Below are 17,143 nucleotides of genomic sequence, written 5' to 3' on the forward strand. Positions count from 1 at the left end.
CATTAAACTAACCTTGACCAGTTGAGTCTTCATGTTCTAAGTGGAAATACCTTGAGAGTCCATCTGCATTGGCATGTTGGGTCCCAGGTCTATGTTCCACTGTATAGTCCATCCCCTGTAGGGAAATGTACCACCTGAGCAGTTTAGGATTTTCACCTTTCATCTGTTTGAGCCATTGGAGGGACTTGTGGTCAGTCTGAACTATGAAGTGAGTGCCAAACAAGTATGGCCTCAGCATCTTCAGGGCCCACACCACAGCAAAGGCCTCCCTCTCTATAACTGACCAACGTTTCTCTCTAGGGGTCAGCCTTCTGCTTATGAAAGCTTCTGGCTGGTCTTGACCTTCATCATTAAGTTGAGACAGTACAGCTCCCACACCCAGCTCTGAAGCATCTGTTTGAACAATGAACTTCTTTTTGTAATCTGGACTCTGCAAGATGGGGGCAGTGCACATTGCATTCTTGAGGTCATCAAATGCCTTTTGACAGCTAGCTGTCCACTGAACCTTTTTTGGCATTTTCTTAGAGGTCAGATCATTTAAGGGGGTCACTATAGATCCATATCCCTTAACAAACCTCCTATAGTACCCAGTCAGGCCTAAAAAGGCTCTAACCTGTGTCTGGGTTGTTGGGGCTACCCATTCCATGATGGTTTGGATTTTGCTCTGTAATGGTTGCACCTGGCCTCCACCTACAAGGTGGCCCAGGTACACAACCTGACTCTGCCCTATCTGGCACTTAGTGGCCTTGACAGTAAGGCCTGCTTTTTGCAGGGCCTCCAAAACATTCCTGAGGTGGACCAGGTGATCCTGCCAGGTGGAACTAAAGACAGCAATATCATCAAGATAAGCTGAGCAATAAGTTTCCATACCAGTCAGAACTGTATTCCTCAACCTCTGAAAAGTTACAGGTGCATTTGTCAAACCAAAGGGCATTACCACAAAGTGATAGTGCCCACCAGGGGTTGAAAATGCTGTTTTGGCCTTGGCATCATCAGCTAACTTGATTTGCCAGTAGCCAGCTGTTAGGTCAAATGTACTAAGATACTTGGCTGAGGCCAAAGTGTCTATAAGTTAATCTGCCCTGGGAATTGGATAGGCATCAGTCCTGGTGACTGCATTGAGGCCTCTGTAGTCAACACAAAACCTAATTTCTTTCTTACCACCCTGGGTATGAGGTTTTGGCACAAGGACTACTGGGCTAGCCCAAGGGCTATCTGAAGGCTCAATAACACCTAGTTCCAACATTTTCTGGACTTCAGTCCTGATACAATCCCTGACATGGTCAGGTTGCCTGTAGATTTTACTCTTGACAGGCAGACTGTCTCCAGTGTCCACCTCATGGGTGCACCAGGAAGTCTGACTTGGGGTCAGGCTAAACATATGTCTAAACTGATGCAGAACTTGTCTGCATTCAGTTTGCTGATGCTCAGTGAGGCTCCTTGTCAAAGCAACACCATCAACTGACCCATCATCAGGGTTCTGTGAGAGCAGGTCAGGGAGAGGGTCACTCTCCTCCTCCTGGTCCTCGTCAGTTGCCATGAGCAAGCCCATCTCAGTCCTGTCCACATATGGCTTAAGTCTGTTGACATGGAGCACCCTAAGGGGGCTCCTGGGAGTTCCAAGATCCACCAAGTAGGTGACTTCTCCCTTTTTCTCAACAATTGTATGGGGGCCACTCCATTTGTCCTGGAGAGCTGCTGGGGCCACAGGCTCCAACGCCCACACTTTCTGGCCTGGCTGATAAACAGTCAGGACAGCCTTTTGGTCATACCAAGCTTTTTGTAATTCTTGGCTAGCCTGGAGGTTTTTAGTTGCCTTCTTCATGTACTCTGCCATCCGGGAGCGGAGACCAAGTACATAGTCCATCACATCCTGTTTTGGAGGTTTGAGAGGTAACTCCCATCCCTCCTTCACCAGACATAAGGGTCCTCTGACAGGGTGCCCAAACAGAAGTTCAAAAGGGCTGTAGCCAACCCCCTTCTGTGGAACCTCCCTGTATGCAAACAGAAGGCAGGGAAGTAAAAGGTCCCATTTTCACCTAAGCTTTTCTGGGAGGCCTTTAATCATTCCCTTTAGGGTTTTGTTGAATCTCTCAACTAACCCATTGCATTGTGGGTGATAGGGAGTAGTGAATTTGTAGTTGACACCACACTCCTTCCACATTGCTTTTAGATATCCTGACATAAAGTTTGTACCTCTGTCAGAGATGACCTCCTTAGGAAACCCACTCTGGAGAAGACGCCAATGAGGGCTCTTGCTACCACAGGAGCTGTGGTTGTCCTTGGGGGTATAGCTTCTGGATACCTGGTGGAATGATCCACTACCACCAGTATACATCTGTACCCAGATGCAGTTGGAGGGTCAAGGGGACCAACAATGTCAATCCCTACCCTTTCAAAGGGAACCCCCACCACAGGTAGTGGTATCAGGGGGGCCTTTGTTGTGCCACCTGACTTGCCACTGGCTTGGCAAGTGACACAGGAGCGACAAAACTCCTTGGTGTCCTCAGACATGTGTGGCCAATGAAAATGTGGAACAAGCCTGTCCCAGGTCTTGTTTTGGCCCAGGTGTCCTGCCAATGGGATGTCATGTGCTAGGGTCAAGAGGAACCCCCTAAACTTCTGAGGTATTACTAACCTCCTGGTGGCACCAGGGGTAGGATCTCTAGCCTCAGAAAATAGGAGCCCCTCATCTCAATAAACATTATGGGACCCAGTAGCACTCCCAGCAGCCTCAACAGCAGCTTGCCGTCTGAGGGGTTCAAGAGAGGGGCAGCACTGTTGCTCCTTACTCAGATCTTCTCTGGAAGGTCCCCCTTCCCCCAAGAACTCAACCTGATCAGGCTCAAGTCCCTCTGGGGCAGTTCCTTTTTCAGGATCTGCTTCTCCTCCCTCAGGAGGGGAATCTGAGATCTGGGACAGAGGGAAATGCACAGCCTTAACCCTACTACTCCTCCTCTTGGGTATCATCTGGTCCATAGTTTCAGGATCCAGAGCTGATTCAGCTTTATGCATTTTGGCTTGTGACCTGGTCACAGCAAATACTTCTGCAGGTATGCCCAACATCTCAGCATGAGTACATAATTCTACTTCAGACCAGGCTGAAGTCTCCAGATCATTGCCCAACAAACATTCTACAGGGAGGTCTGCACTGACTACTACTTTTTTTAGGCCAGTTACCCCTCCCCAGGAGAAATTCACAACTGCCAGACTATGGTTGGTCCTGACATTGCTTGCATTGGTCACCTGGTACATTTCACCCAGGATGATCTGTGCAGGGTCCACTAGCTCCTCTGCCACCACGGTGACACTAGCACCTGTGTCCCTGAATGCCAAAACCTGTTTGCCATGTATGATAGGCTGCTGTTTGTACTTGCCCAGATTACTGGGGCTCACTAGGAAGGACATATCGAGGTCTCCCTCACAAAGTAGCAATGCATGTGTTGGTACTCTGACTAGGCCAGAGTCCACATCAGAACCCAGGGTCAACCCTACTACACCCTTATTCTGGTTACCACCTCCACCAATGATTGCACTAGGGGGAACAGCTGCCTTAGGGGCTGGAGTGGTGGTGGTTTGGTCTTTGGACTTGGTACAATCAGAAGTCCAGTGCCCTTTCTGTTTACAGAATTTGCACCAGGGCTTCTTTTGGCCTTTTCCCTTTGTAGACTGTGAATCCCCACCAGATGCAGATTTTTGGGACCCTTGTGAAGACTTCTGGTCTTTTGACTTATCCCCACCTTTATCTGAGCCTTTAGGATCTTGCTTCTTGGTGTCACCCCCTTGGTTCTGGGTTTTCTGCCTCACCCTGGTTCTGACCCATTTGTCTGCCTTCTTTCCCAATTCTTGGGGAGAGGTCAGATCAGAGTCCACCAGGTACTGATGCAACAACTGGTTTTGGCAATTATTAAGGATCTGTTCTCTCATTATAAGATTATACAATCCCTTAAAATCAGTTACTCTACTACCAACCAGCCAACCTTCTAAAGCCTTGGTTGCACAATCAACAAAGTCAGTCCAATCCTGAGTCTGTGCTTTCTGGGTATCTCTAAACTTCAACCTGTACTGTTCAGTGGTTAAGCCAAACCCATCTATTAATGCACTCTTCTGGGCTTCATAGTCATTAGCATCCTCCTCTCTAACAGTGAGGAGCTTGTCTCTACCTTTATCAGAAAAGGAGAGCCACAAGATTGCTGCCCACTGTTTCTGGGGGACCTGTTGAACTTTACAGGCCCTCTCCATAGCAGTTATCCATTTGTGGATATCATCCCCACTCTGGTAGGGAGGAACAACCTTGGACAGGTTCCTATGGTCTGGAATGTAATCGCTGCCTCTAGGGACACCGTTGCTGCCACCAGGGGTATCTAACCCCTCCTGTCTAGAAGCTCTCTGGAGCTCAAAGGCTTCTCAATCTAAGGCCAATTTCTTGGTTCTGAGGGCAAGCCTAGCTTCCTCATACTGGAGCATCTTGTACCTTCTTTCAGAGGAGGTCTCTCTATGAAAGTATGAGTTCCTCTGGTGGACAGATTCTCTGTTAGAGTGGTATGAGTGGTCAGATTCCCTTGAAGGGGACCTATGCCTCTCTTCCACTCCATCAGTCCTCTTAGGGAGGATTCCTCTGTCCTGTTCAGACCTTTCTGGGTCTGGCCCTTCAGTCACAGACTCCAGGTCATCTTGATTTTCATCATCAGGCCCAGAGACTATGGTTGACCCACCCCCTGATCCAGATCCACTAGCTCCTATAGCTAGTCTAAGATCATCTGCTACTAACAGATCTATCAGGTGTTGTGTGGAGGGACTCTGTCCTTGCTTCAGTTGTCTTGCAACACACATGGCCTTCAAGTCATAGTAGGTCATGTCCTTGTACTGAGGCTTGGTGGACCCACTGGCTCCACCTTTTGAGGACATTCTAGTGTTGTGCAGTGTTGTACTACCTACACTAGTTTGTGGCCTACTGAACCTAGCTTGAGCTGTAGCAAGGGTGTGCTATCCCTTCACAAACAGATCTAAGTTCAGTAGAACTTATTGATACTAAGCTTGACTTTATATGTACCTTGAGTACCTTTTAGTGGTTTTCAGTTAGTAATTCAAATAGAGATTTTCTGGTAAAACAATGGCAAGCTGGAATCCCACCCGCTTCCCCACCAATGTGAGAAGTTGGCCTGGCATATGCTGGTCACTAGTTATAGTGGCCACCTTTACGGGAGGTAAAGAGGATAAAAAGAGGAAACAGGGATCAGCCTCGACGTCCGGATATGGTACAAAAAAGACCAGGAGGGGCAAGAGAGGAGGGTCGGGCAGAAGAAAAGTCGGGCATGAAACTGAGATCGTCAGACAAAAAGAACTGAACAGTTCCTGTCTAGGGGTAGAAGTCATCAACTTAAGTGATATTCAACTCACAAAAGATATGCCCTCCTTACTGAAAAGAGGTATGGGTTTTTGCCCACAAAACCGAGGTGATCTGTGCAATACTATGATAGATCTCTTCAAATTTGTGAGAAATTTGAAACTGAAGAAATGTTTTGCTAATGTACCAATTATGAATAAAATTATGAAAACATATCCTCATGATGTTTTTCCTGAATTAACAACTATACAGGACATTAGGGATGCTGAACTATTCTTATCATTGACTGATGATGATCGTGATCACATGTGTATTGAGGAATTACTGTTGGATCATGATATTGTTACAGATTTTAACTAATCCAGTGGACTGAAACGTAAATCTGGTTGGACACCTACTTTAGCTAGTGATAACAGTATAGATGTTTTTTATAAACTGGTGACCAAAGATCTTAATAAATTGTTGGAACCTAAGAAGTATTGGAAGCATCAACACAATGATAATTTGACAAAAAATGAACGACAAGCTTTAAGGGATCTTTCACAAATGACAAATATTACCATTAGGGAAGCAGATAAAGGGGGTAACATTGTGATTATGAACACCAAGGATTACAATCAGGAGATTCTGTCACAATTAGATGACTCTATCTGTTACACCAAACTCAAGGAAAACCCCATTCTGGCACTGACGATTAGAATTAACACTCTTCTGATCGAATGGCGTAACAAGGGACTTATTGATCAGGATGAATATTTGTATCTGAAAGTTGACAGGCCTAGATTCCCTTGCATCTATACCTTACCAAAAGTACACAAGAATCAACAATTTCCACCGGGTAGACCCATTATTTCTAGTATTGGTGGTCCGACTGACCATCTCTCACATTATGTGGATTTATTTTTGCAACCTTTAGTGAAAAATCTTCCCTCCTTCATACGTGATACCAAACACATCTTAGGTATTTTGACAGATGTTATTAGCAACATTTGAAGTGACCTCTCTTTACACATGTATCAGACAAGATCTTGGACTTAAAGCCACAGAGAAATTTTTAAACACTAGACCAGCTAAACAATGGGAACATGTTGAAATGTTACTTATCATGATTACACTGATCCTTAACAACAACGTTTTTATTTTTGACAAACAATGGTACAGACAAACGCAGGGAGTTGCGATGGGCTCCAGGTTCTCTCCTTCGTATGTCAATCTGTTTATGGGTTGGTTTGAGGAGGAGTGGATCTGGGGCCCTAAAGGGACAACATGGGGCAACTCCATTATCTATTGGGGAAGATACATAGATGACTGCGTTTTGATTTGGGCAGGCACAATGGACAGTCTTAAACGGTTTGGTAAGTTTCTGAATTCTAATGATGTGGGTATACGATTTACTTTCAGATACAGCGATAGAGAAATAGAGTTCTTGGATGTAGTCCTATTCATTGAAAATAATCGCATTTGTAGTAGACTGCACCGTAAGCCCACCTCGTGCAACGCACTACTACATGCGGAGAGTGCACACCCTAAACATCTAAAAGAGTCTATTCCATATGGTGAACTAGTTAGAGCTAGAAGAAACTGCAGCGATGACACTACCTTCATAACCTGTGTGGGGGATATGAAAAAATGTTTTAGTGATAGAGGATATGATATATGCACTATCAAGAAAGCTGAAACCAGAATCTTAAAAACCAACAGATCAGATACACTTAAGGATACTCCACTTCGAACTAAACGTTCACAAGTAGTGAGAATGGTGACGGATTACAATGAGATTTCTGGGGTACTTAGGAATAGTATGAAACGTCATTGGCATGTACTTAGAGCAGATAAACATTTAGAGGAACAGATAGCAAGTGTTCCATTGATTTCATATAGGAGAGGTCATACCATTAGATCATTACTAAGTCCGAGTTATCCGAGACCCAAACCCCCCACTAACTGGTTATCTTGTAGCTGTTTAGGCTTTTTCAAATGTGGCACCTGCAGGGTTTGTGATAAGGCCATGGATAAAAAGAAAGAATTCACCAACCCGACAGGCATAGTATTTACGATTCGACAAATGATTAATTGCAATAGCAAATTTGTTGTATATATGCTTAAATGTAAATGCAACAAATTTTATATTGGTAGCACTATCAGACCTTTGAAAGAGCGCATTGGTGAACATAGTCGAGCTATCAGATATAATGATTCAAGATATCCCACTGCAGTTCACATCAATGATTGTATTGCTCAGGGAACACACAAAACATTTACTTTTCGTGGTATCGAAAAAATTGAGATGGATCCCAGGGGTGGGAATAGAGAATTACAATTAAGACGTAGAGAGGCAATCTGGATCATGAAAATGAGAGCGGTTGAACATGGTCTTAATTTAGACCAGGAATTACATTATTTCCTGGGGGATTAGCTGGTTGTTGTCAGAATTTGGTATCTATAATATAGTATAGATACTGGAATATGTTATTATTGTACCTGTTTGTTTCCACCATTCAACATACGGCCTGGCTGCATGTATCTCCTGTGCCACTTGTTATTATGAATACTATAAATATTCAGTCTCTGATGTAATAAATTCTTTTATTTTGTTCAATAGGATAATTTGGATTCACATGTTCAAATTTTAGAATTTTGCTTCCGGGGTTTACATATTGTCAATCACCTAATATTGGCCTATGATATGTTTATGTTCTATTAATTATTGGTCATGTTTTGCTGATTTCGATTTACCAATGAATCGCGTTGCTGAAACAGAGTGTTCGCATTATTATTGTGCTATGCTAATTCAATCTTAGTACTGGGGGATTGCTACATATTATCCCATCTTCATCAAGTGAAGCCGTTATCTTGTCGTGGTAGTGTTGTTTGCCGCTTTTGGACGTTTGTTTATTTTTAATAGTGGCATTTGGGATGGATGTCATCATATTCTGGTCGCTATGATAGGTTCACTATGTACTTGATTCCTTGTAATATTTGCATTTGGGACGAATGTCATTATATTCTGATCACCATGACAGGTTCACTGTATATTTGCATAGTACGTTTTATTTATAAATATTGGTCTATATTCTTTAGGTATATTCAATATATATTGTTGATTGTTATTTATTATTAGTATTGCTATGAGGTATTTGGTCCTATGTATAGGCGACTTTCTGTCTAATATGGCCGCCTCTATTTCTTCACTTCAATACTCGAATTGAGGGTTAGCGTTATATTCTATGGAAACGTGAACCAGATATAGTTGCTTACGCTTCCGGGTCAGGTCACTCCGTGTCGAAATTGGGACCGCGAGTCAGACCGCAACACAAGTCAGCGTTATTCAGGTTTGTGGCCTCGGGATGGGATATTTCATATGTTACTTTAGTTGCAAGCTATTTGGCAGCTTACATTTACTAAAATTTTGATATACTCTTATTAGTTTCTAGATATGGGATACTGAAGTTACGTAATATTCTACATACAAACTCTCCTCAGAAACGATCGTAAGTCACTTGGAGTTTTATTGTGATATTTTACGCGAGTATAGTAACGTTTGATTGTCACTTATAACATATCTCCCTCATAGTGAATGTTTCGATATACGTATTGTTTGGGTATGATAGTTGTTTGCACACCCAGTTATTTTGTATAAGAGCACATGTTAGTACATGTGCATTATGGGCTGTGCAGTCTGTATTTTGTGCATGTTATTTGGATTTGAGATTGGATATGTATACAGAGTTACGTCATATGCAAGCATAGCTTTGGACACAGTCAGTCTACCTTATTAGTAGACTTGACCGAACTAATACATACCTTGATTTTTTTTCGTATTTTTATTGATATTTGTGCTGACTTTGGTTACTACATTATAACCTATGCGTTCTTTTCAGATTCACAATTTATGCATTGAAATTTATTCACCACAAAGTTTTAATATTGCCCAGGGCGGATGATTTACTGGTTTTGAGGTAGTTATATTTTTTCTATATATGTTCATTTAATTGTATATTTCACGAGTGTTCTTGTGACCTGATATTAAGTCATTATTTTATTTATTATTTAGAATTCAGGCTGACCTTATGTCTTCGACTGGTACGTGACATGCTGTACATACCATTTTACTTTAATTCCTGTTCACGTCGTGGTGCAAATTTTGAAATTTTGGATCTGTTTTGGCATTATTTCATAATTTTGGATTGTCTGTGCTGTGTTTATATACTCTTTCTTAGCAACGCGGGTCTTTCTACAATTTTCTTCTTCACTTGAGGTGTTTTACTATAGTATAATGGTTTGGATAGTTTGGATATTTCCTCACTATCTACACACTATTTCTCAGCAACGCGGATCCTATCACGACAACTTAATTTCTCTTGACCTCTTGTGATTCTCCACACTACATGCTGTTCACCCATTAGCATGTCTTGGTGCAACTGTACTGGCTCCACTTGTATCACATAATAGTAGTCATTGTTTAGTTCTGTACATGCTACAAAGAAACTTTATATTTATTTTCCAGCCCTGAGGAAGTCGTGGGTACTCCCGGGCGACGAAACACGTGTTGGCTGGACCAACGAATGAGAGAATAAAGGGAAGATATTTACACATGCTCAACTTATTGTCATCATACTGTTTATTACTATTTTCGCATTGTGATTGATATAACTAGTTGTGCTCTGGCGTTGATTTAATAGTGGCCACCTTGCACCAGTCCAATTCGACTCTTATGGTAGATAGGTTTAAGACAACCTTTTAAAGAAAGCTATCCTAGTGGTAGCTGTGGAGAGCAGCCTTCAGGCTAAGTCTCAGAGGAATGTAAATCAGCTTGTTTTACCTTATAATCTCTTGAATTACCAAATGAAAGGACACCACACAGATATATATATCAAATATATATGTATTTATTACTAGACACACTCTACTAATCTCTTCATGAGATTAGAAGCCAGGTACACATTCAAATGTCAATGTTTCACAATAAATTAAGCACAAATATGGCTGGAGCCCTAGGGGCGTACCAGACCATATACTAAAAAAATGGTATAACAATCTCGACTTGCAAAATGACAAGGCCTAGGGCCTGGGGAATTGCTGGGGCTTCACTACTGCAGTGTTAGCAGGTAAGTAACAGGCCCACAGGAGACGCGTGCAGTGTGTGAACACAGCCGCGGGTTCCCTATTGATTACAATGGTGCACGTCGTGGTTTGATTTTTAACGTTTTAGGGTACTTCGAGGAAGTCTACAAGCAAGCCACTTACAAGGTAAGTACTTCGAGGGCCAACACACACTAGGGCACCGGAGTGCACGAGTTACCTCACCCAGGGAAGCCGGGTGCATAGGTGTCTTTTGGTGTTGGGTTGCGTCGCTGTTTTCTATGGAGACCAAAGAAGACTTGCTGCTTGCGTCGACTGAAGAAGTGTCCGGTGGAATCCAAGGGTGGATTCAAGATGCAGAAGACCTGAAAATTGAAGGGACAGTGTTCAAAGTCACTTGCCAGTGACCGGTGGCCAGCAGGATGGATGACCACAGATGTCGCGTGATTTCAGGTCGTCGATGGTGTTTTGACTCTTCGCTCACGAGGTCCAGGAAGGATCGACGATGACCAGCAGCTGGATTCGGAGTGTCCCATGACGTCTGCAGCTGATGGCGGTATCGGCAACCGGATTGGAGCCAACAAGCCTTGGCAACTGCAAGTCTTGTGTAGACTGAAGAAAGTCGATGGTGCAGACCAGCAAGGTCTGAGGGACTCACCCAGTGAGGGTAAGTGAGGGAAGGCCTGGAGCAACCAGGGGAGCCCTTTGAGTCGATAAGAAAGTTTTTGGGGGACCCACTAGCCAACAGGCAAGTGATTGCAAAGACGCCTCTTCAGGAAATGCTTCATAGGAGCCCACGGTCACTCGGGACGGGGTAGGCCTCTGATTTTCGCTGCAAAACCTGCTGAATGTTTGGGCCACAAATGGTCCAAAGCACAAGTTCATAGAACGTTGCGAAGGGATTGCACTCGACAATAGTGCACGGTCCCTGGGTATTGCTGTTCCTCGTCACTCTTGGGGTCAACTCGCCACAGCTCTGCTGGGGACTCACAATGGCCGTGGAGAAGTCAGTAAATCCACTTCGGGGCAGCAGGGACTTCGAACTCCGGCGGGAGTGGGAAAGTTTGCAACCGTTGATTCAGGTTTTTGGTGCCTGCCAAGCAGGGGAGTCACTCCTTGACTCCAAGGGAGATTCTTCTGTCTTCCAAAGGTAGTGGAACGTCGAAGGGCCAGGATTCTTCTTTGTAGAGCGTCGTCCAGGGTTATCTGCTTTGCTATGGCAATGCTTGCTATCTTATAGTGAAGATAGGGGAGGGACTAGCTCTATGACCACTCCTCTAGGAGGGTCAGGGTAGGGGGAGGTTACACCCACTTCCCTTTGTCCAGTTTCGTGCCAGAGCAGGGACAGGTAGCCCCTGAACCGGATTGAGCTGGCATATGCACAGAGGAGCCTACTGCTCCCCCAGTGCAGGACTTCAAAGCACTCTAGGAGTGCACCCACCCAGCTCCAATACACTAAATCCTGTCTGGAAGGTGGTGACACCTCCCTGTGACAGGATGCCTTTTGTTGGGGGTCCTCCACTGTGAGTTTCAGTCAGCAGCAGGAGGGCAGCCCAGTGTCTGTGCTGGTGGCATCCATTTTGTGATGCCAGGGCTCTATAGGATTTGTATCGTTTTACATGTCGTCCCCTCTAGAAGGGTGGGAGGGATCATGCTCCCACATCATGGACTGATGTGGGGGTATAATTCCAAGTTGTTTGACACCAAACACGACATGTTTTGAAGCAGTCATTCCAAAGTTAGCATTTTAATGCACTTAAGAGTATATGGTTTAACCGCATCCACAAACAGCCACAGGGAATAGACCCTGGTAGCTGCAGAGGGGTCCTGCTCACGCAGAGGCACCCCCTCACATTGTAAACCACGCACCCTGCCCTTAGGATTGATAGGGCCTGCCATAGGGGTGGCTGATAGGTTTATATGTGTGTGTATGGTGAGATATAGGAACCTATATCTCTATGAGGAGTGCTAACACTACCTCACACAGGCTGCAGTAGCAGGCTTGTGGTGTCAGATTGAGAATGCTTCCCAGGGGTGGCATAATACATGCTGCAGCCCCTGGTAGGCCTGTGAAGTGCCTATGCCCTAGGTACTAAGGTACCATAAACTAGGGGCTCATAGGGTACCACAGTATCCAATCACTAGTGCATCTAATATGCACACCAAGTCGTTCAGAGAGAAAAGAGAGACTGGGGCCCTGATTAGCAGGGACCCAGCCAGACTATAGCCAGAATCCAGTGTATACATCAGGAAAAAAAGTGGGGGCAACATAAGTGCAGATCCTACTCTCCTACACAGAACTTTCCAGGTTTCTGATCCCAATCTGGCAAAGAGTTGGAAGTCAGCTGTCGCAAATCTGGCAGACAAAAGAGTTTCTCAGTATCCATTGCTTTGGGACATCGGATTCTGGTAGATAAAAAATCCTGACTGGAATATTCTGCCATGAACGTGCACTGAATTTACAGACAATGTTTGTGAATTCAACAAATCCACTTTGTGACCATTTTCAAGCAGTTCCCGACTTTTGTGTATTCCTTCCAGAATTGTCTAGAGACAGTCTTTAATTTACAGTGTCAGTAGGATGGTGTGGTGGAGTTGGTATTCTCCTGCCAGAAGATCCCAAGTGAGGATTTGCTGTTGCCAGTGACCTAGGCACATTAACTTGGCACGACCACCAGTATGAAAGGTCAACCCTAGTTATGTCTGCCATTGAAAGCATGCCTTTCCAAGCACTTGCTTTTAAAGGTAGGAGAACTGAGTCACACCCCATACTTTGTGATAGATCCGATCAGGACCCACTCCATCTCTATTGAGGAGCCAGACACCACCAACTGTTGAACATACCAACACTCAATCAGTGCCTATGCCTACTCATTGTCTGACTAGCAATTTATGCTCTGATGTACCCGAGAAGTGACACTTTGATGCTGTACAGAAACCAACAAAGTACATAGATTAATAAATAAATAAATACAAGGCGACATTTCAGGCAGAAGCTCAAAATGTAATCTTGGTGTAATGTATATTCTGCGGGTGAACATCCAGAAAACAATTACCTAAAGTAAAAACAAAAGTAACCATAAAGACATTAAATGTGTATCAGAGGATTTAAAAGGTTGCTGAAGAAGTACATAATGCATTATTTAGAAAACTTCAGACACAGGAAGGGCCTAGGATTAATGTCAACTTATATAACTGCCCTTTGAAGGTCTAATGGGTGGTTGTATGATAGTAGCATGAATGGTTAAACCACACATTCCTCTACCACGCAGTCCAAACCACAAATGTGTCTTAACCACGCATTCCTTTACCACGTAATTTCATGGTATAGGCAAGAATGGTTAAAGGGGTATGTATAGCTAAGGTCGCCACTACTCCGACCCCCTCGCCACTCCCCCGACTGCCCCCACCCCGCGCTGTTCTTAAAACCCTGCCCCTTTACTAACACTACACAGATATCCCATCCCGCGCTGACTCTACTAATTCCCCTCCCACTGCCCTAAGGCCTAAAACCCTGCCCCTGTGCTTACAATACCCCCCACCCTTTGCGCTGTCCCTTAAACTACCCCAAACCCTTCCACTGCCCTGAAACCTACCCCGACGCACCACCCCTAAAAACTACCCTGACTACCCATTCCCCTCCCACTGCCCTAAGGCCTAAAATCCTGCCCTTTTACCTAAACTACCCTGACCCCCCACCCCACGCTGTATCTTAAACTACCCCAAATCCTTCCACTGCCCTGAAACCTACCCCGACCCACCCAGCACTAAAAACGACCTCAACTACCCATTCCCCTCCCATTGCTCTATGGCCTAAAACCCTGCCACTTTACTTACACTACCCAAAGCCCCCACCGCGCGCTGTCCCTTAAACTACCCCAACCCCTTCCACTGCCCTTAGACCTACCCCAATCCCCCAGCCCTAAAAACCTCCCCAAATACCCTTTCCCTTCCCACTGCCCTAAAGCCTAAAACCCTGCCCCTTTACTTACACTACCCCGACCCCCCACCCCGCACTGTCTCTTAAACTACCCCAACCCATTCCACTGCCCTAAAACCTACCCTCCCCCAGCTCCAATCACTTCATCGCTGCGTTTTCCTGCTTCCCTCTTCACCGACTTCCGTCTAGCCAGCAGCTAGACCGCACACTGCCTTACCCATACATATGCGTGGTTTAGGCATATGTGTAGTTAGGGCAAGCATGATTGGGCTTGTGTAGTTGGAACACCTGTGGTTAAGACCCCGTTGTTCCGACTGATCCCCCTAATGGGCACAAGATTTGCCTTTGCCAGACATAACAGAAATAGTAACTTAATAAGCCTCTTTCCTCCTTATCCTGTGCTCCGCATGGTGAGTCAGATCGCCTTCCCTGCTGCCCTTGTTACGTTCTGCTTAGACATACCAGTGACTGTAATACTACCAATGTAGTATATGGAATCAAATGCCCATGCGGCAAACTATACGTGGGCAAAACGGAACGTAAAATTAAAGTACGTCTGACAGAACACAAGAGCCGCATCAGAACCAAGAACACAAATTCTCCTCTGGCTATCCATTGGCATGAGGCCTGTCACTCGATATCCCAACTTAGGTTCCAGATCATAGAACACATTGTGCCACAACACGGAGTTAACACTCACCGCAAACTACTGCAGAGAGAAGTATACTGGATCAAATATCTAGATACAATGTCTCCAAGAGGATTGAACGACAGACTAGACATGTCATGTTTTATTTGAACACACATGCATAGACATTTTTCACACAGTACCACCATGAGTCTCACTAAACCTCACTATATTTTCCCTTTCCACTTATCATTTTCTATTCCATCACATTCAGCCCTTATTTTCATTCAGGCAGCAAATCACTGCACGCACATGACCTATTACACTCCAAACAAATCATCTACCTTAGATGCATATTATGTAACCCTTGAAAGCTTATTCAGGCTCCTTTTACCATCTGTCGATTACTTGTAGCACACCATAGCACCCAGCCTTATTACCACCATTCACTATCAACAACGCGAAACCTCCTACTTTCCACTTATCCATTTACATATGTTCGCGGCCTCTCGCACTACTTTCTGTAAATATACGTAAACGGAGTCCCCTCTTTTTGCTTTACTTTCTTCTTGCAGATGCCAGCGCATCACCAATCCTTATCATTGTTTATTTCCAGTTACTCGACAGAGTACGTCATTCATCACGAGGTTCCACTATTATGTATGTGCATCCATAGCCGCTCATGACGGCGCTCTACATAGACGGACTTTAGAATTCTCTATTAATAGATTATTTCAACAAAGCTCTCTTCCTCTGAGGATGTTTAACCATTCTAAGATGGCGTCCATCTGATAATGTCAGTACGTACTTTCAACACAGTCCTCTTTTGATGTTCCGACTCGGAGTTTCTTTCCGGTTTCCTTTTTACTCATAAACTAGAGCCCTCCGGCACATCATACTTACTTCTTCCCTTGGCGGTGCACTGCAGTTTACGTTACGCTCTTCCCATTCGGTAAGACCCTTTCGAGGTTTTTATGCCAGGGTTTAACAGTTCTGTACATCTACGCCGGCATGTTTACTTATGAGATGTTCCCTTCTTCTTTTTACCTCTTGTTTCCTTAGAATACACCGTACGTATACATTAAGGTAAGCCTTGTGAGCACTAAACTTCCTTTGCATCAGTTGAGTCCGACTTTGAGTATTCCCTTAATGGCATCATACAACGAAGTCTAGCTTTACACCTCCTTATTGTTTGTGTTTATACAGATATCAGCTTATATGTTCTCAGGTAAGCACGACTTCTTACCTTTCTTACCTTTCATTATCCCTCACTTCCTTATGATCCAGAGACTCAGACGCTAACGTTCTATCCCACTCCTTGTTTTTAGCACAGTGCACTCTTCAGATCATTGACACAGGTAACTACATTTAGTTAAGTCTGTGCGCTACCAATACAGAGATTGAGCCCCTCAACAAACATTCACTCGTATTTGTTCATTTTGTTTCAGATTGGCCCCTGATGAAGGAACCGGCTGGTTCCGAAATGCATTGGGCAATTCTATACGTATTGTTACTAATCTGTTAATGTCAAATAACTTTATTTGTATGTTTATCAATGTAAATAGCACAACCATGATTGCGAATTGTTACTATGTTTAATGCTGACTGTATTGCTCACTGATAAGCATTTTTGAAACAGCATTGTAGAAAGTGGTATACATTCACACAAAGTGCTGGTTGTAACTTTGAAAAATAAAAGTACAACGTGTGCAAAAATAATTTAGTGTCGGAGTAGACACTTGGCGAACAGTGCACAGCTATACACAGGTTCTCATCCTGTCTTTAACCGCCCTTGTTACATCGCCATATATAATTTACTACGCCTACGGTTCCAGTCAAAGTGAAAAAATACCTATGTGGCAACTTGCGCAAACTTCATTTTTCTAAAACTATAACGTAGACTGCACAGCAGCTCGACACTTTTATTGTTATGTGTAATTTGTAAAACCTGACACTGCTAATGCCTTGTTCTCTCGATGATGTCCTCCCAGCAGCATGACCTAACTTCATCTTGCCTTCAAGGTACTGCTGATCATGGAGCGTACACATCATCCTACCATGATGCACACAGTGCTGTCAAAATCTGGCTTTTTCTTATTTATGTTCCAGGCACGATTTTAAAGTTAACTTTCCACCAGTTAAACTT

The 17,143-nt window shown here is 44.1% G+C and overlaps 1 protein-coding gene across 1 annotated transcript in view; it reads left to right on the forward strand.

The window, feature by feature from the left end:
- Nucleotides 1–17,143, forward strand: part of LOC146856068 (uncharacterized) — an 87,380-nt gene that overhangs the window by 10,951 nt on the left and 59,286 nt on the right. The gene's annotated exons all lie outside the window — the stretch shown is intronic.

This window comes from Triturus cristatus, chromosome 4_1, assembly GCF_964204655.1.
Source record: "Triturus cristatus chromosome 4_1, aTriCri1.1, whole genome shotgun sequence".
NCBI classification, from domain to species: Eukaryota; Metazoa; Chordata; class Amphibia; order Caudata; family Salamandridae; genus Triturus; species Triturus cristatus.